This window comes from Myotis myotis, unplaced genomic scaffold (genome assembly GCF_014108235.1).
Source record: "Myotis myotis isolate mMyoMyo1 unplaced genomic scaffold, mMyoMyo1.p scaffold_m19_p_3, whole genome shotgun sequence".
NCBI lineage: Eukaryota > Metazoa > Chordata > Mammalia > Chiroptera > Vespertilionidae > Myotis > Myotis myotis.
This window is the reverse complement of record NW_023416335.1, coordinates 115,835,897-115,855,964: the sequence shown is the minus strand read 5'-3', so window position 1 is coordinate 115,855,964 and position 20,068 is coordinate 115,835,897. Positions and strand designations below refer to the sequence as shown.

Below are 20,068 nucleotides of genomic sequence, written 5' to 3'. Positions count from 1 at the left end.
GCAAAAGTAGGTCTACAGTTGTTCATATGAAAAATAACACAATAATAATACAAGAATATACTGTTTTGAGTACTCACAACTGTAAACCTACTTTTGCTCCACCTTGTATTTTAAAAGCATTATCTTCTATGTACTAGGTACTATGCTAAGGATATGGGATACAAAGTCAGCTTACTTCTACAGAAAAGGAAATTGAGGTTCTGCCTTTGTTGTTCACAGACTACTTGCTGATTACCCTGTAATAAGGTAATACAAATTATTTTCCACTTGCAAATATATTACTAGTGTAGATACATTAAAAATCACAATATGCAATATAAAAGCTTTTTACAAAACCTATTTGAAGTTTCTCATCTAATACAATTCTAATCTCAAAAATTGAGTTCTTTTATGTTTTGTGTGGGGCATAATAGAGAAAAAGTAGAAAAATTCACGTACTGTCCCTTAAAATTAAAGACAGTGGGAGTGACTTGGAGGGAACATAATAGTAGCTTCAGAAGTGCTGATAATATTGTATCTTAATATTGGAGCTGGTTGCATAGGTGTATTTAGTCTGAAAATTCATTGAGGTTTTCACTTAATGTTAAGCAAATCAATATTTATATATATAAGAGCCTAAGCGACCATTATGACGGAATAACCAGAACAATCAATGACCGGCTGGTAGCTATGACGCGCACTGACCCAAACCTTGCTTCTGGGGTCGTGACAGCTCCGAATCTGATTCACCCACACCCCGGACCCAGAAAGGAGGACCCCACCCATGCACGAATTTGTGCACCGGGCCTCTAGTTATGAAAACACAAAAAGTCCAAAGTTTAGAATATGAAATCTTAGATCTACATCAACAAGGACTATTAATCAAATAATTTTTAATGCTTATTATGTACTTATAGGCCAAATAGGCTCAACAACAATAATAGGTACCATTTAAAAGTATCTATCATGGGCAAAATACTATACCAGGTACTTTACATACATGATCTATTTTAATTTCAAAACAACCCTTTTAGATATTATCCTAATTTGACAGATAACAAAATTAGCTATTTGAATCCTTAAAAGATTGAAAACTTAATTAATGCTATTCAGTCTTCATATGTAAATAAAGTAATATCTAAATATAATAAACTCACTTTAAAAGATTTTTTAACTTGAGCCCTAGCCGGTTTTGCTCAGTGAGTAGAGCTTCAGTCTGTGGACTGGAGGTTCCCAGGTTCGATTCTGATCAAGAGCACATGCCCGGGGTTGCGGGCTCAATCCCCAGTAGGGGGTGTGCAGGAGGCTAAATCAAGGAAGAGAAAAGTATAATTCAAGACTACAAAGAGAAGGCTCTTAATCCCTAGAGAGGAGAAATACATTTATCAGAAGTTTCCAGTCCCTGACTATCCTTGTCTTAAAGTGACACTACTACTGTGTTGGCCAGACCTTTCCCAGCCTTTTCCCTCCCCTTTCCACTCACCCTGAAACTGTCCTAAATTCTGACTAGGGATTTTCACCTGTAGTAAGAAGAGAATGTATAGGCAAATCAAGAGAGGTACTATGTTACTGAAACTCATTCTGCTGATATAGGGAATTTCATACCTTGTGATTATGAGTTTAGTCAGCCATGAAAATAAATACAGGGTTCCCAGCAGACACCTAAAGAATTGAAGAAGGGAACTAACATTTACTGAACTGGATACCTGATATGCACTATCTTATTTACTCCTATCAACAAACCTTAAAGCAGTATTTCTAGACAAGCAGCTGAGTATGATAGTTATAAATCAAGACTCTGAATCCAAATCTCAGGGACCTGGATCCCCACTCTAACAGTTTCATTGCCATATGATGTGGGGGGAAAAATCCTTCAGCTATTTGTGCCTCAGTTTTCTTATCCATAAAAGATAACAACAGTTCCAACCTCACAGTGTTGTTGTGGAAACTGAGTGAGTTGATATGGGTAAAGAGCTGAAAATAATGCCAGGCAGACAGTAAGTACTGCCTAATTTTTACACATTATTTTTGGCCCATATAATAGACAGAACTCAAGAATTTAAAGTAATTTGCCCCCAGCTGTAACTAATAAATGGCAGTGGGGAAACCTAAACACAGGTCTCTGGTCAAATGCAGAGTTCCCACTCTTAACTACACCTACCTTCCCCTTCCTCCCCAAATATGGGGCTCTCCTCAAATAACTATGAAAGTATAAGGTATTTCCCAGTGAGTTTCCTTCTTGAAGAATGACAGGTGGCAAAAGATATGAAATTCTGAGCCACACTCTTCTCCATATGGCGACAGTAGCCCTATGAATGAACTATTTGCCATAATATTACTGACCTATAATAACCATCAGTGCTGAACCATTTGGCTAAGAAACTGAATTTATGGGAAAATGAATGATGAGCTCCAATCAACTAACATAAACTGGCTCCTACATAACTTCAATTTAATTACTATGTTGAACCAATTCATTTAGAATCTGCTCATCACTGTGAAATATCATGATCTTAGATTAGTTCCCCTACAGTACTTATCACTTTAAAGGGCTAGTTGTCCTAAGGTCCCTTTTAACTCCAAAACTCTATAAACCTGTAACATCAAACTTTTGTTATCAATAAAGAAAATGAGAAACAATGAAAATAAATTGGCCCTCAAGAGGTTACAGAATAAAAGGAGATAGGATGGGGGAAAAAAATCTGTTGAGAGCACTAGCATTAATAACTAATTCAATCACCCACAGAACAGTTAAAAGGGTATTTACTAGTAATGACTCAAATTTTGTTTTAAAAATGTTTGCCATATATTCTAAAGGCCAGGATAACATACACAAACATGTTATCAATTACTAGTAACTAATGTATTATAGTTGACTTTTAGTATTTTTTACACATTTCTATCCATTTCAAACATATATTCCTTTTATAACCAATAAACAATTAAATTTCTTATTAAGTACCCATGTAAGTAAAAAAAAGAAAATTACATTGTTGTAAAAGGTTGGAGGGTAGAGGTAGGGAGGGGATTGAGCAGGTACAAAGATGGAAAAGGGGGAACAAAATCAATCAGTTAGTTAACTACATCCACTACTGGAAAATGTCAGCCATTATTAGATTAATACAAAATTAAGTATAAATTCCATCACTGTGGAGGTCTGATACTGACTTATAAGTGAGGTTATAGAAACTAGTTAAAAAGATAACTAACCAATTGCTACTCCCCTTTAAAAAGTCAGTACCTTAGGTCCTTACCTTGTTTCTGAAAGGACTTAAGATGACAATATTTCTTTAACCTACCATCTGGTATGGGTTGAACTGTGCCCACCCCCTAAAAAAAGGATATACTGAAGTTATAACTCCCAGTAGCTCAGAATGTGACCTTATTTAGAAATAGGGTCTTCACAGAAATTATGAATTTAAAATGTGGATATTAAGGTGAGCCCTAATCTAATGAGTGGTGTCCTTATAAAAAGGGATAATTTAGACACAGACACAAAGGAGAGACAATGTGAAAAGATACAAGGAAAGATGGTCATCTACAAGCCAAGGAATCCCTGAGGCTGTTAGAAGCTGGGAGAGAAGCCTAGAATAGATCTCTCTTTAGTACGTTCAGAGAGGGCATAGCCCTGCCAACACCTTGAATTTGGACTTCAGGCCTCCAGAACTGTACGACAATAAATTTCCCTTGTTCTAAGCCACCTAGTTTGTAGTACCTGTTTCATAAGCCCTTAGGAAACTAATACACCATCCTATAAACTCTATGCAGCTGAACAGCCTCATGTTGACTGCCTTTTAAAAGAGCTAGCAGTGAACAATTTTGTTTGTAGAATAAACCCACATATAACTTTTGACTCCCCAAAAACGTAACTACACTTGTCCTTCTGTGTCCACAGGAAATTGGTTCCAGGATCCACCCTGGATACCCAAATCCGTGGATAGTCAAGTCCCTTATATAAAACTAGAGGCCCAGTGCACGAGATTCATGCACTCAAGGAGGGGGGAGGAGGCCCCTCAGCCCGGCCTGTGCCCTCTTGCAGTCCGGGAGCCCTCGGGGGATATCCAACTGACGGCTTAGGCACCGTCCCCATGAGCCGTGAGCCCGGCTTCTGGCTGAGCGGCGCTCCCCTTGTGGGAGTGCACTGACCACCAGGGGGAAGCTTCTGCATTGAGCATTTGCCCCCTGGTGGTCAGTGCGCATCATAGCTACCAGTCAGCCAGTCAACCGGTAGGCTGGTCACTTAGGCTTCTATATATATATATATATATATAGATGGCACAGAACAACGCATATAGTCAGCCTCCACATCCTCAGATTCCCAACCACGGACTTAGAATACTGGTTTTAATCCACAGTTGGTAGAATTCAGAGATGTGAAACCTAGAAATAGGGAGGGCTGCTTAGGTAGTTATTAAAAAAAATGTGCATGTAAGTGAGGCAGCACAGTTCAAACCAGTGTTGTTCAAGGGTGAACTGTACAGCACAACTACTAATCTGCAGGTACAATATACTAGTATAACTTATGTAAGGAATTTGTACTGTTATTTCATTTTAGTTTGAGTCCAATTTTCTTATGAATGTCTTCTATGAAAATGTTTGTAATATTTAACTATAGTAATATATTCTCAGTTAAGACATAACAAACCTAAATTAATGTAATCATTCTAACGTATAAAGTTGATATATTATGCTATAACTGAAATGTCAAAACAAAAACAATACTTCGAACTAAAAGGTATAGGTTTAACATAAGCTAGAATTTAATATATGTGATGAGAACAAAGAGACCCACAAACAGACACATGATAATAAAAATGCTGAACATCAAAAACAAATAGAAAACCTTGAAGCAACAAGAAAGAAAGGGTAAGTCACTTATAAGGGACTACCAATAACTGACTTCTCAGCAGAAATAATGCAGTTAAAGGAAGTGGGGTAACATATTCAAAGTACTCACAGAAAAAAAAACTGTCAACCAAGAATACTAAATCCATGAAAGCTTTCAAACTAAATGTGAAATAAATAAAATAAAATAAAATAAAATAAAACACCTGACAATTTTTTGCTAGCAGACACATCTTATAAGAAATACTAAAGGAGGTTATTCAGGCTGAAAGCAGGTGATCTCGGCAGTAATTCAAGTCCATTTGAACAACAACTAAAAGAGAACCTGTAATGATAATTATTTCCCTAAAAAGAACACTATCAATACTTTTTCCCCTTCTTTCCTCTCTTAACCAATTTAAAAAGAAACTGTGCAACATTATATGTGTGTATATAAGGTATTACTCAGCCTATAACATATATAAATGTAATTTATATGTAACATATTTACTGATAACAACACATGAGATGATTAAGAACAAAGCTGTATTGGGCTTAGGAAACAGAGATGGTAAATTACTAATTACAACAATGTATTGCTTGTTTTCTAACATTAGCAGGTGTAATATGAATAAAAATGCCACAAAAGGGGGGGGGGAGCTTATAGTATTCAAACCTCAAGTTCACTTTTATAGTCTTCAATATAAATGATAGTTGTGTAGATAAAATGGACATATATTCGTGTAAATATATAGTGACAGCATGTAACTATTGTGTTGTTTCAAATAAAATATTTTCTGTAAAATCTAGTAACAATAAACTACTACAAAAATGAAAATGGCAAGAGTGAATAACTCACCTGTGTAAGAGCAGAAAGTTGTACTACAATCTGTTAACTGGTACAGTAGAGTTACAATTTTTATGTTTGAGGATTCAACAGACAACCTTCCCCTTTCTAGAGACAATCCTTGCAAAGCTCATATACCCACGTTTCTGATATTTCAATGCCATGAATTTAAGTCTCATCTCCCCAGTAAGACCAAATCTTCTTTAAGAAACTGCTCTTGTGCTCTGGCCAGTATGGCTCAGTTGTGAGGATTGCCCCATGCACTCACTGGTTGGAGCACAGGGGCAGAAGGCAGTCAATGGATGTTTCTCTCTCGCAACCCTCTCCCTCCCTCTTTCTCTAAAATCAATAAAAACATATTTTTAAAAAAGAAAGAAACTGCTCTTGTGCCCAATTCACCTAGCACAGTACTAAATAGATTTACTGGTTCTTCTCTTTAGCATGTCTCTTCTTAATCTTCCCTATTCTCTTGATTTTCCTCTAAACTCATAAGCAAAATGTGAAAAATAAAATTCCTAAATGTCCAGGTTTTTGTTTCAATCTACTTCTCTTAAATTTACTGAGCTATCAAATCTAATGATGAAAGTTGTTTAATAACTGCAAAACAAAAATCATTTGAGAGCTGGCAATCCTAAAGTTAGAATTTCTTCTAATAATTATCTTTAAACATGAAAAATCTCACATCCTACAAGAATCTCCCTATCTTTCCACTTTGCATAAGAAATATCCCAAGTAACCTTTCCCATCCTTTCTTCCTGAGGAAGCACAAAGTCTGAGGACAAACATTACTGAGACATTAAACTACATAAGCAATTTTAATAACTAAACTCTTAAATATTTGCTAGTTGTTTCATTCACAATCTCACCTCCTCTCCAAAACCCTTTCTCCTTCTTCATCTTCCATAAAATACTTTTCAAATCCCACCCAGCTCCCTCTCCACCACTCCCAAAAGCCCTCTTCTCCAATGGGCCCAGACTTCCAAGTGTCATCCTGTCTTCCATGTAAGCATCATTAGCACTTAGCTATCAAGTCTGCATCACTCACTGCTCACTTTGTTATGTACAAGCCTGGTCTTTCCAAATAGATTGCCTTTAAGGACAAAAACTGAAAAACCTTTGCATATCTAGTGTCTGGTACAGATCCCTATTTACTGAACATTAATTGATACTGATTGTAAAAATGGACCTGATTGCTCCATTGATGTGATGGGATGACTTGTAAAGATATTTGAAGTCCTAACCCCCAGAACCTCAATTATTTGGAAACAGTAATCAAGTTAAAAGGTCATGCTGGGCCCTATGTAAAGGGTCTTCAGCTCGCCGAAACCGGTTTGGCTCAGTGGATAGAGCGTCAGCCTGCGGACTGAAAGGTCCCAAGTTCGATTCCGGTCAAGGGCATGTATCTGGGTTGCGGGCATATCCCCAGTAGGAGATGTACAGGAGGCAGCTGATCGATGTTTCTCTCTCATCGATGTTTCTAACTCTCTATCTCTCTCCCTTCCTCTCTGTAAAAAATCAATAAAATATATTTTAAAAAAAAAAGGGTCTTCAGCTCACTTTGCCACATCTACTGCAAGAATGAAGACCATTCTCAGCAATCAGACTGTGGACATCTCAGACAATATCAATATCACTCTGAAGGGACATACAGTTATTGGGAAGGGCCCCAGAGGGACCCTGTGGGGGGACTTCAACCACATCAATGTAGAACTCAGTCTCCTTGGAAAGAAAGAGGCTCCGGTTAACCAATGGTGGGGAAAAAGGAAAGAAAGGGCCACCATTTGCACTATCTGCAGTCATGTACAAAACATAATCAAGGGTGTTCCATGGAGCTTTCATTACAAGATGAGATCCGTGTATGCTCACTTCCCCATCAAAGCCATTGTTCGCTTGTTGAAATCAGAAATTGGGCGAAAAATACATCCACAGAGTTCAGGTGTTGCTTGTTCAACTTAACATGTATCATATGTTGCTTGTTCAACATAATATATATCAAGCCCAGATATATTTCACTTAACATATATCAAGCCCAGAAAGTTGAGTGGATTTTTGAAGGAAATGACATTGAACTTGTATCAAATTCAGCTGCCGAAACAAGGATATCAGGAAATTTGGAGATAGTTCCTATTGTTTCTGAAAAAGGAATAGTTCAGTAGGCTCATGAATAAGATATAAGTTGTCCAAAAAAAAAAAAAAAAGAAGACATGTTGTCCAGCTATAGAAACAGCAAGATGTTGAATGATTCCTTAGATTCATTTGCAATATTTAAAAGATGCAGTAAAAGCCATGTATTGATTGGGAGAGGGAGAGGGGTCCTTAAAAAAGGAGGAAATTTGGACACAGAGACAGACATGCACAGACAGAAAACAATGTAAATCCAAAGAGACACAACAGAGGCAGAAGATGGAGTGATACATCTAAATGCCTAAGATTGCTAGCAAACCACCAGAAGCTAGGAGAAAGGCAGAGAACAGACTCTTCTTAGAGGACCTTCAAAGGAACCAACTCTGCCAACTCCTTCATTTTGAACTTCTGGACTCCAGAATTGTGAGACAATAAACTTCTGTTATTTTAAACTACACAGTTTTTGCTACTTTGTTTTGGAGCCCTGGGAAATTAATATAATTGATGTTTATGAAAGTGAAACAGTATTACAAAATCAAACCTTCCTAATATGATAGATACTAAAGATAATAGAGAATTAAAATGAGCCCAGTCTGACCTAGAATGAAGCAGCATAAGGACAAAGGAAAATGTCCATGACACATTAAGTGAAAGAGTAAGTTGCCAATAAATTTGCAGATTTTATTTGGGGGTAGGAGGAATAGCAAACCCATAATATCAAGTTTGCATTATACACAGGAAATGTCTAACCACACAAACACATACATACAAACTCTTAACAAGCAATTCATTCTTTAAAAGTCTTTGTAGTAGGAGGATTTTTCTTACTTCCCATAATTTTGTACTTTTAGAAAAATAAGTGGTTGATTTTTTTAACTTTTTTAAAATGTAGAATTCAAAGAAACTGTTTCCAAAAGGTAATCAGATGTTGTATTATTTTTTAACAATACATGCAGTTAAACCTGAGTGATTTAATTCATTTTTTTTGTAGGAAAATAGTGTTTTATTTATTTTTTAAAATTTATCTTTATTGTTGAATGTATTAAAGATGTCCCTTTTTTCCGCCCCATTGATCCTCTCCCTCCCCACTCCTGTCCCTTCCCCAGGCCTTCCCCCCACTATTATCTTGTCCATGGGTTATGCGTATAAGTTCTTTGGTTGATCTCTTCCCTGCACCCCACCCCACCCCACTCCCGCCTTCCCTCCGAGAATTCTCAGTCTGTTGCATGTTTCCATGTCTCTGAATTTATTTTGTTTGTAAGATTATCTTGTTCGTTAGATTTCACGTATAAGTGAGATCATGTGATACTTGTCTTTCTCTGACTGGCTTATTTCACTTAACATAATACTCTCCAGGTCCCTCCATGCTGTTGCAAAAGTTAAGAAAGCCTTCTTTTTTACAGCTGCATAGTATTCCATTGCGTAAATGTACCACAGATTTTTTATCCATCCATCTACTGATGGGCACTTGGGCTGTTTCCAGATCTTAGCGATCTATATATATAAAAGGCTAATATGATAAGTGTCCCTCTGACCGTCCGATCAGTCGCTATGATGCTCACTGACCACCAGGGGCAGACGCTCAACGCAGGAGCTGCCATGACGCACACTGGCCATTTTACAAAGAAACGGAACCGCAGACCTGGCGCCAACAAAGCAACACTCGGCTTCCCCCAAGTAGGACACAGGTCCCACCACCACCCCGGAGCAACAGCCCACCAAATCGCAGCCAATGCTGCTGAAACCCCATGGCACAAAATGCGGCCCACAGCCCAGCCCAGCCTGGAAACGGTCACTGTGGGCACCGGGTAATGACATCACATAGCAACGCCCGGCTTCTTCTCCCTAGTGACCAGCCTCCTTGGAGTTTCTTCAGCCCAGGAACACAACTTGCTTTATAGCCAGGTGCAAACATTTTACACTTTAACCAAATGTCTGTGAAGCATTTTCCCATGCCTCATCTCATTTGATCCTCACAGAAGTCCTGGAGTAGGTAGAAAGGAGACTCGGTAGAGTCCTGTATTTTCTTTTCATTAGCTAGAAAATGGAGATTTAGAAAGTTTAGAAACTTGACCCGACTGAAAAGAAGTAAGAAATGGTGGACCTTGAAAATGACTTCAGGTTTTCTCACTGCACAGAATATAGTCAAACACTGCTGCAGTTAAATATTTCACCCTTTGTTCTCCCTGCGAGATTTACAATAATAATCTGCTTCGTGTTGATATTTACTGCTGTGTTGCTGACAATTACCTGAAAGAGAAGTTCGGGTGCTTCACTGAGCTGGCTGGAAAAAGTTTAGCTAAATCAGAAAGCAGGTCTAATTAAGCAAGTTTATTCTATATCTATAAAAGGCTAAGTTGACTGGCACATGCATGATACATATAAAGCTCTCACTGGCGCCAACCACATGCGTGTGTTTCGATCTGTCATTGTTGATTGTGAATTTGGTTGACACCTCTATTACAGAGAAAGGACGAATTGCGATATTAAAATATTTCTAATTAATTTCCTTTCAATGTGCACAAATCCATGCACCGGGCCACTAGTTGTAAATAACGCTGATATTTCAAGTCCTCAATTTGATAATTCAAAGCAATTCATTAATTGCTGAACTATAAAGGCATATCTAGCACTCCACTTCTAATAGCAACCATGTTATTGTATTTCAGAGGCAGTATTAAACATACAGTTTTCAAAATGACAGAAGGAAAATAATATAACATTTACCAACCATATCTGTCAGACATATAATTCTGGAGGTTTTACAAATGTTCCATCATTGAATTTCATTTCTCTACTGAGCCACATTTATTCATTCAGCCTTCTCTTTGTTCCAGTCATGCAACATTTACAAAGGGTCTTATTAACTTTGATGTCAACCAAAAATGTCCTCAAATATCTGAATTCTCTGTAATAATCCACTCTACATTTATCATCTACAAATTTACCTAACTCCAAACCCTTCTACAACTTAATTTTTGAGATATCAATTTGTAAAGTACCTCACAAATGCACAAAGCAGGCACTCAATAAATGTCAGATCTCTATATAAGATCCTTGAGAAAGCTGAAATTACAGAAGTCACATTTAATTGTACAAAGTCTGCTAAGATGACCCAAGTCATCATTAACACAGAATAGCAAAAAAACATCACAATAAAGCCAGGCTCTTAGCACTAAAACGGCGTAATAACTACAACTCGGTTCCAGGAGTGAAAAAAGATGGTTAGTAATTAAAGCAACTAATGTCTGGGGTAGAAAAGTGCAACAAGCAGAAAAAAGGCTTTAAGTACACAAGGAAGCAAAAACCACTCAAAGGGCAGGGCCACGAAATGCCGGGAAGGAGCAGTGACCTGAGCAAAGGCAACCACACATCCACTAGAGATGAGGTCCTCATTTCTTTACTCCCAAATTCATGAAAACATCTACAAGCCAATGTGTTGCAGCTTTTGTTTTTTTCTTCCATTTTATACAAAAAAATATGGAGATTTTATTTTCTTCCTAACTTCTAAGCTTTCTGTGTGTTTGTGTGGCTTTGAGTCACACACAGTTACTTCACTTACTAATTATTTGTACTTGGCTAGACCAGGTACCTGATTTCTACTATGAAGTGGAATAATAATTTCCACATTAGATGAAATGAGAGAATACATGTGAAAGTCTTTTGTACCGCACATATAAATTAAAACCATTCTTATATGATTACTAGAGACCCAGTGCGCAAAATTTGTGCACAGATAGGGTCCCTAGGCCTGGCCGGCGATCAGGGCCAATTGGGGCCTTCCTTCATTCTGGTGGTCAGCGTACGTCATAACAAGCGATCGAACTCCCAGGCTCCCAGTCGAACTCCCAAGGGGACACTTTACATATTAGCCTTTTAGGTATATAGATTATTGGCAGAATTCCTGGTCCACATTAGGAAAGGATAGAGGTACATTAAGATACTATGAACTGTGGAAGTTATAACAGGACTCACAAGTTACCTTTGTCACTTACGTAGTCATTTAAAGGTTTGAAAATAAGTATTTTAGTGATCCTGGTCTTAAGATGCTCTGGTCATTAATGAAGCTAAGTTTAGGATTACTTCTTTTTTAATCTAATGTGTTAGGAATTTATGGTTAATGGAACTTTTTTTCCAATCTGTGAAAGTGGGCTATTACCTGAGCTCCCCTAGCTCTAAATGGATCATGGCGATGACAGACATGAGAAAAAGATTATGAGACTAACAACCAAAAGGGACTAAGTGCTTTTGAAGTATCTCAAAAAGTAATCTACATATGTACAGTATTTTTCATTTTCTTAGGTGAGATAACTGTATTGTGTTGTTATATATACAGCATCCTTTTGTTTTAGGCAGGTTTCTTGTTAAGCAATATTTTGCTTTTTTATCAATCTGATAGTTCTATTAATATAGTACAGATAAATTTGACCCATTTTGACTTACTATAATTAATAAAATAAAGCTTATTCCTTCCAAATTATTTTGGTTTTCTATTCTTATCCTTTCCTTTTTCATCTTGTTTTTCCTATTTTCCTGCCCTCAAAGTTTGAATGATAAGTTTAAGTTTCTGCTGGTTTGAAGCAAAAATATCCATTTATCGTGTAGTGCAAACATGTCAAACTCGCGGCCCACAACGGATATTTTTGCAACCCATCCAATATAACGGTATGTAAGAAACATTTTAATAAAAATTTCATAATTTAATTTTTACAATATTCTGTTATACATAATTATTAATAACAAACTACAACGTTCACTAATGACTGATTACTATAATTGTATTGCATTCATTTCCCTATGTGCCTTACGTGCAGGTGCACCATTTCTTTCCACTAATACTAGCAGCGAATATTTTAATAGCCGATTGCCACGTCATTAATCTTGGACTGACTTGTTTGGTGTGCGCAACAGGAAATATTTCGCTTTCGGAGAAGAAGAAAAATAGGTTTATTTGCGTTATGCTTATTAATTTGTGCACTTATTCAGTGTCTGGTAAGTTAATGTTCAAAAAAATACTAATTTTTATTAAAATGTTCTATTATTTTATGTTAACGATTACTCATTTATTTCAGCCCTTTCTATTCAGCATGTCTCTATCGAAATAAACCTACTTTTCTATGAAAATTGAAGCTTTTTTTTTTGTGGCCCACCTAAACTTAAACCTTGTTTATTTGGCCTGTGTTAGCCTTTGAGTTTGACATGCTTAGTGTAGTGTGTATTTATCCTTTACTTTTAACATATATACATAGATTTAAGCTTTCTAATATTAGGGCTTTTGGGCAACAAGGCCTTTAATAGGTTTTAACTACCCACTGAATAGTCCTCCTACTTCACCCATCTTGTTATGGTCATCATTTTAGCTTTTTTCTTTTTTTGATACAAGTAACTTTTTAACAATCAATGTAATGAAAGTTACCAACATATTTTTAGCAATTCCATTATTTCTTTATCCCCACAACTTTCCTCTGAACTTACATTTCCTACAGCTAAATACATGTTTTATTGATATTTTAATGAGAGTCAAGAGTTGGTAAACTTTCTTGGGACTTCTTGATTTGGCCCATTCCTCCTCTCCAGCCTATTTCTCCCAAAACCCCTTCCATGCCAATCCAGCTATAGAATCTAAAAATAACACATTACTCCATGATTCTATACCTTTGCTCACATCTGAAATTCCATCTCCTCCTGTCCATACAATAGATGACTTCATTTCATAAAGTTAAAGTCTATTCAGTTTTTTTCCCTGGAAACCCTTTTAACTCTCCCAGAAAAAAAGTAACCACTTTCTCTTCCACATACACTTATTACACTAACAGGAAGAAAACCATTTCATTATATTCATTTGTACTATATGTCTACCCTCCTTCCAAATTTTTCCTCATCATGGAACACAGAAAATAGCTGTAGAGCCCACAAGACTATACAGATAAGACTCTTCTCACCTGGATGTGACTGGTCAAGAGTCTTTGGTCAACCTAGATACCTCCTGGCTGCCCAGAGGCCAAAATGATTAGATTACATTCTCAGCAAAATTATACCCCATGCAGGACACGCAAAATAGGGAGCTCCATAAAACCAGAGTTATCATAGCCATCCCTGTATTCTCGGAACCCACATATACCCTAATATAATGTAGGGCTCCATTTTCTTCCAGTAAGTACTTACTAAAGAAAAGGTATTCTTTAAAAAAAAAAAAAAAAAAAAAGTCACTATTAGTTTAAAAAAAAAAAAATCCTGCCCCTCATCCCATGAAAAACAGTTATTCACTATCAGGCAGAAGGCTCAGTAGGGCTCAAAAATAAAACCGAATGAAACAATACTCAGACACCACTAAAATATCCCATTACTTAAACACTATTCACAAATAGGAAATGTATATAGATGGTTCCTGGACCTATAAAGTATTTCATTAAGAATTTCTGTCAGTTGTCACTGAAATCAATACCACTTATTTTAAGCTGGAAATAAATTGTTATAGGTTTGCAGCTTTAGACATGTGGATTACTAGAAACAGATGCTAAGCAAGTTTATACATCACTCTGTAGTCACAACACAATTTTTAGAAAAAGCTAATAGTCTTTCTTACAGAGAAGCAACAGAAAAACACAACCAGTGAACATACTGGATTATGAGGAACTACAGAATCTCACTCAATCATGTTCTCTATTAAATACTAGAGGACTGGTGCACAATTCATACACCAGTGGGGTCCCTCGGCCTGGCCTGCAGGATCGGGCCAAAACTGGCTCTCCAACATCCCCCGAGGGGTCTCGGACTGCAAGAGGACACAGGCCAGGCCGAGGGACCCCACCGGTGCACAATTGGGGCTGGGGAGAGACACGGGAGGTTTGCCAGCTAGGGAGGGACCGTGAGATGGCTCCAGGGCATGTCCAGCCCATCTCGCTCAGTCCCGATCAGCCGGACCCCAGCAGCAAGCTAACCTACCAGTTGGAGCGTCTGCCCCCTAGTGGTCAGTGCACACCATAGCAAGCGGTTGAGCAGCCTTAGCATATCATTAGCATATTATGCTTTGATTGGTTGAACAGCCAACCAGTCGACCGGCCACTTAGCATATTAGGCTTTTATTATATAGGATTCTGTACTTTACACTATCATACAATTCTTCATTGGGTACTTCTGTGAAAACAGTCTAAGACTTAATAGTTTTTCTTCCAAAATAAATTATGTATATAAACTGTCTCTTTCATCTCCTTATAATACAAATTTTGTGCACGAGATTTTAAATGATCAAATCTTATAAATAGATATTTTCAACAATCCTGGGTCTGAGTTTTTAGTTCAGCAGCCCATAACTCTTCATAATCGCTAGCATTTACCCTTTTCTTCCAACACCTTAAAGTACTTTACAGATACTTAAATAATCCTCTTCCAGCTCACAAGATAGGGAGAACAGATTTTACTAGTAGACAGATGTCTAAAAGCAAGTTGGGTAACTGCACTGTAGGCCAACAAGAGTAAAGGACAAAGGCAAGAGGGAATTAAGTCCAATAATATGGCCCCAGTAAACAGAGAAAATTCTGAAAGGAACTAAGGCCTGAAGCCGACTTTTAACAGACATATACCTCATTCTAACGACAAAAAAGTTGTGGTTTTCTTTAGTATAACAAATATGGTAAGGTTGCCTGAACCAGTTTGGCTCAGTGGATAGAGTATCGGCCTGTGGACTGAAGGGTCCCAGGTTTGACTGCGGTCAAGGGCATGTATCTTGGTTGTGGGCCACATCCCCAGGAGGGAGTGTGAAGGAGGCAGTTGATTGATGTTTCTCTCTCATCAATGTTTTTAACTCTCTATCCCTCTCCACTCCTCTCTGTAAAAAATCAATAAAATATATAAAAATATATATATACTAAAGGCCTGGTGCATGAAATTCATGCACTTGGGGGGGGGGGGATGTTGTCCCTCAGCCCAGCCTGCACCCTCTCCAATCTGGGACCCCTCATGGGATGTCCAACTGCCGGTTTACCAACCACTTGCCTGCCTGCCTGCCTGATTGCCCCTAACCGCTTCTGCCTGCCAGCCTGATCACCCCCTAACCACTCCCCTGCCGGCCCGATTGCCACAACTGCCCTCCCCTGCTGGCCTGATTGCCCACAACTGCCCTCCCCTGCCGGCCATCTTGTGCAAGTGCCTGATGGTTAATTTGCATATTATCTTTTTATTATATAGGATATGTTAAGGTTTTATTTTAAAAGTAGTATTCCCAACTTATCTAAACTTGTAAAACATGTTTAAGAATGTCACAAATTAGATCAGTTTTACCCCCTGACAGAATAAAATCTCTTCCTACAAACTATTCAACACAGAGATAAGATGATCTATATTTTTATTTTATATCATAATCTAATCCACTTAACTTCAAAGTAAATTTGTGTTTTCTCAGAGGCATATATTACTAGTAAACTAATGTTTCTTATTATGAAAATGGGCTGAAATAACTGCATTTCATAAAACAAATTTCAATTTTAGTTACTAGCATTTTTTGAGCTAACGTTAATTAGTGCTGCCAATGAGTCCTCTAACCACATGAGGGGAGCAAATCCATTTAGAATAATCATAGTAATAATAACAACAATAATAACCACCACCACAGTGATTACCATGGCCCAGGGACTACTCTATAACCTTATGAACTAAGATATTATTTTACCCCAATTTAAAGACAAGAAACTGTAGTACAGAGAAGTAACTTGTTCAAGATCTCACTCACGGCTAAGGAAATGAGGGTTGGAAAAAAAGGAAACCAATTCTAATCTTTTTTCATTTTTGTTATTTTTCTTTCTTTTTTCTTTTTTAAAATCTTTTCTAATGGCACTGGAAAAGAAAAAAATGTCAAAAGTGAGTAAATAGCTATGTGAATTAGCCTGATAATGAATAAAATGGTGATATCACTAACCTCCACTAAATGCTTTTAAAGGAAGAGAAATATATTTACTTTGGATTGTAACTTTCTATAAATTTAATAACATTAAAAAGAAAACTGGGAAGCTAGTCATAATTCATATTTAACTATGTCTAATTCCATACTCCTCACATTGTCTAAAACATGATTAGAGCTCCCAAAATGATGATGAAGATATCAATAATCATTTCTAACCTCTCAAAAGATCATAGAGTTCTGAGTTTTAAATCTAAAAGGAAACAAACATATAAGGAATATTTATTAAAGAGTGTCTAGTCCAATCCTTTTATTTTACAAATGAGAAAAATCAACTCAAAGTTTTAAAAGACTTTCCCATATAGATCTAAATGTCAAAATCTGGAGTAGAATTTACCTTCTGGTTCAACTGCTCTTTTTAATATGCCATGCTGTAGGATACATAAAATACTATATAAAGTTTCTGAAATTGAATTACTAAAAAGGAAATCAGAACAAAATTAAATTATTTAAATCTGAAAAATAAAGGTTTCTGGAGAGGGATTAATTCCTAAGTAAACAAATGCTTCAATAATCTCCTGAAACAGTAAGTTTCTTAGGAGAGCAAGAACAGATATGACTTTAAAGGAAAAAAGAACTCGAGATAAAAAGGAAGTAAACTCAATCTCTGGGGGCTTGGTCAAAAGCCTAGAATTAAATAAGATAACACATGTTGTGATAAAGTCTGGGTGAGAGTGGCTACATGGTTCATAATAAATTAGATAATTAACCTACTTTAAGATCTATTATGAAAAGACTAGAGGCCGGGTGCATGAATTCGTGCATGGGTGGGGTCCCTTGGCCTGGCAGGCGATCGAGAAGATTGGGGCAGCGGGAGGTTGGCCGGTGGGGGGAGAGTCCGCGGGAAGTTGGCTGTGGAAGCACACTGACCACCAGGGGCAGCTCCTGCATTGAGCGTCTGCCCCCTGGTGGTCAGTCTGCATCATAGGGACCAGTCATTCGGTCACTTAGGCTTTTATAAATATAGATAGATTAGCCAGAGGTGTAAAGAGAAAACCACCAGCAAGCAGATACACAAAGCCACATGATATAAAAGAAGACCAGAGCATTTATACACATTGCACATAACTGAATATGGTATTTAACTGGATAAAGAGGTTGAAGGGATTAGCTACAAAACATATATGTATATCAAATGGACAGGAACAATAATGTGGTGAGAGCCAAGAGAGGGGGAATTGGGGATAGGAGGAGGTGGGGAAAGCAGAGGTTGGGGGGAGTCTCCAATAATGTCAACATTAAAATTATTTTTTTTAATTTTTAAATAAAATTTTAAAAATAAAATACGTAAAACTAAATTTAAAGCATATTAAAAGTTTCAAATCCTGGTGGTCATACCTTTTTTTGTAATAACTAATAAGTGCCTAAGATTAGAATAAACCCACCATCTCTTATAAAATTCAATTTCTACTTCCTGTATAATTTTATCCTATCTAATAAAAGAGAAACATGGTAATTAGCCATAACTTCGCTACCCTTCCCAGGGTGATATGCAAATTAACTGCCAACCAAGAAGGCGGCCGGCGGCCAGGCAACTGACGCAAACAGGAGGCTTGCTTGCTTCAGTGATGGAGGAAGCCAACGTTCCCCACCTGCCACTGCTGGGCTCTGAGCTGCTCTCTAAGAAACATTGTTACAAATATAGAAGCTAAACAAAACCCCAGAAACTTGCTTTCAGTCAGCAGGATCTCAGAGCTGGAGTTGCAACAAAGTTTCAAATACAGAAAGTAAACAAAGCCCAGAAACCTACTTTTAGCAGCCGATGGTCTCACAGCTAAAGCCAGCTCTCAGCTCCAGTGACAGCCATAGAAGATAAATAAATACCATAATTTAAAAAAAAAAAAAAAAGGAAAAAAGGAGAGGTTGGGAGCTTCAGTCACCCGCCAGCCTGAAAACGGCCCTCAGCCCCTCACCCAGACTAGCCAGGCACCCCAGTGAAGACCCTCACCCTGAAGGGGCTGTAACCAGATGCAAACAGCCATCATCCCCTCATCTAGGCTGGCCAGGCACCCAAACGGGACCCCCACCCTGAAGGGGGTGTGACCAGCTGCAAACAGCCATCATCCCCTCACCCAAGATGGCCAGGCACCCAAGCGGGACCCCCACCCTGATCCAGGACACCCTTCAGGGCAAACCATCCGGCCCCCACCTGTGCACCAGGCCTCTATCCTATATAGTAAAAGGGTAATATTCCCTCCAGCACCAGGATCAGCGGAGCCGTGAGGCCTCCCGAACCCGAGATCAGCGGAGCTGTGAGGCCTCCCAGCATCAGGATCAGCAGAGCAGCGAGGCCTCCCAGCACCGGGATCAGCAGAGCCATGAGGCCTCCCAGCACCGGGATCAGCGGAGCAGCAAGGCCTCCCGGCCTGGGATCAGCGGAGCCACGAGGCCTCCTGGCACCGGGATCAGCAGAGCCGCGAGGCCTCCCAGCACCGGGATCAGCAGAGCCATGAGGCCTCCCAGCACCAGGATCAGTGGAGCAGTGAGGCCTCCTAGCACTGGGATCAGCGGAGCCACAAGGCCTCCTGGCCCCTGGAGCAGTGTGACGGGGTCAGCGCCCAAACCCCCTGATCACCCTGCGGCTCTTGTGTGTGACAGAGGGTGGGGTCACAACCTCCCTATCCGCTCTGCTCTGTTCATGAAAGGGGAAGGCGCCCCAACCCCCTGATCGGCCCTGCTCTGTGCCTGATAAGGGGGAGCTCCCCAACCCCCTGATCAGCCCCGCTCTGTGTGTGACAGGATGCGGCGCCCCAACCCCCCCATCAGCCCTGCTCTGTGTGTGATGGGGTGGAGCCGCAACCTCCCCATCGGCCCTGCCCTGAGTGTGACAGGGGGCAGCGCCCCAACCCCGATTGGCCCTGCTCTGTGGGTGACAGGGGGCGGCGCCCAACCTCGCCATCGACCCTGCCTTGAGTATGACAGGGCGCGGCGCCCCAACCCCCCAATCGGCCCTACCCTGAGCGTGATTGAGGGTGGCATCGCAACCCCCTGATGGGCCCTGCTCTGTGCGTGGCAGGGGGCAGCGCCCCAACCCCCTGATCGGCCAGCTCTGTACGTGACAGGGGTGGCACCACAACCCCCTGATCCGCCCTGCTCTGTGTGTGACAAGGGGTGACGCCACAACCTCCCCATCGACCCTGCCTTGAGTGTGACAGGGGGCGACGCCCCAACCCCCCAATCGGCCCTACCCTGAGCGTGACTGAGGGTGGCATTGCAACCTCCTGATCCGCCCTGCTCTGTGCATGACAGGGGGCGGCGCCCCAACTCCCTGATCGGCCCTGCTCTAAGCCCGACCAGGGGCTGCACCTAGGGAGTGGGCCTAAGCCAGCAGGTGGTTA

The 20,068-nt window shown here is 39.4% G+C and overlaps 1 protein-coding gene and 1 long non-coding RNA gene across 7 annotated transcripts in view; both read right to left on the bottom strand.

Moving 5' to 3' along the window:
* Window positions 1-20,068, bottom strand: part of USP12 (ubiquitin specific peptidase 12) — a 121,970-nt gene that overhangs the window by 93,325 nt on the left and 8,577 nt on the right. The gene's annotated exons all lie outside the window — the stretch shown is intronic.
* Window positions 1,240-18,351, bottom strand: LOC118652019. 3 transcript variants are annotated; one of them, XR_004966409.1, is made up of 4 exons: window positions 17,068-18,351; window positions 3,234-3,309; window positions 1,585-1,641; window positions 1,240-1,285 (listed from the first exon to the last, which is right to left on the bottom strand). It is a non-coding gene; the product is annotated as an uncharacterized LOC118652019 (long non-coding RNA). The 3 variants fall into 3 exon arrangements; XR_004966410.1 differs by lacking the exon at window positions 17,068-18,351 and adding an exon at window positions 5,031-7,055; XR_004966408.1 differs by lacking the exon at window positions 17,068-18,351 and having other exon boundaries at window positions 3,234-3,988.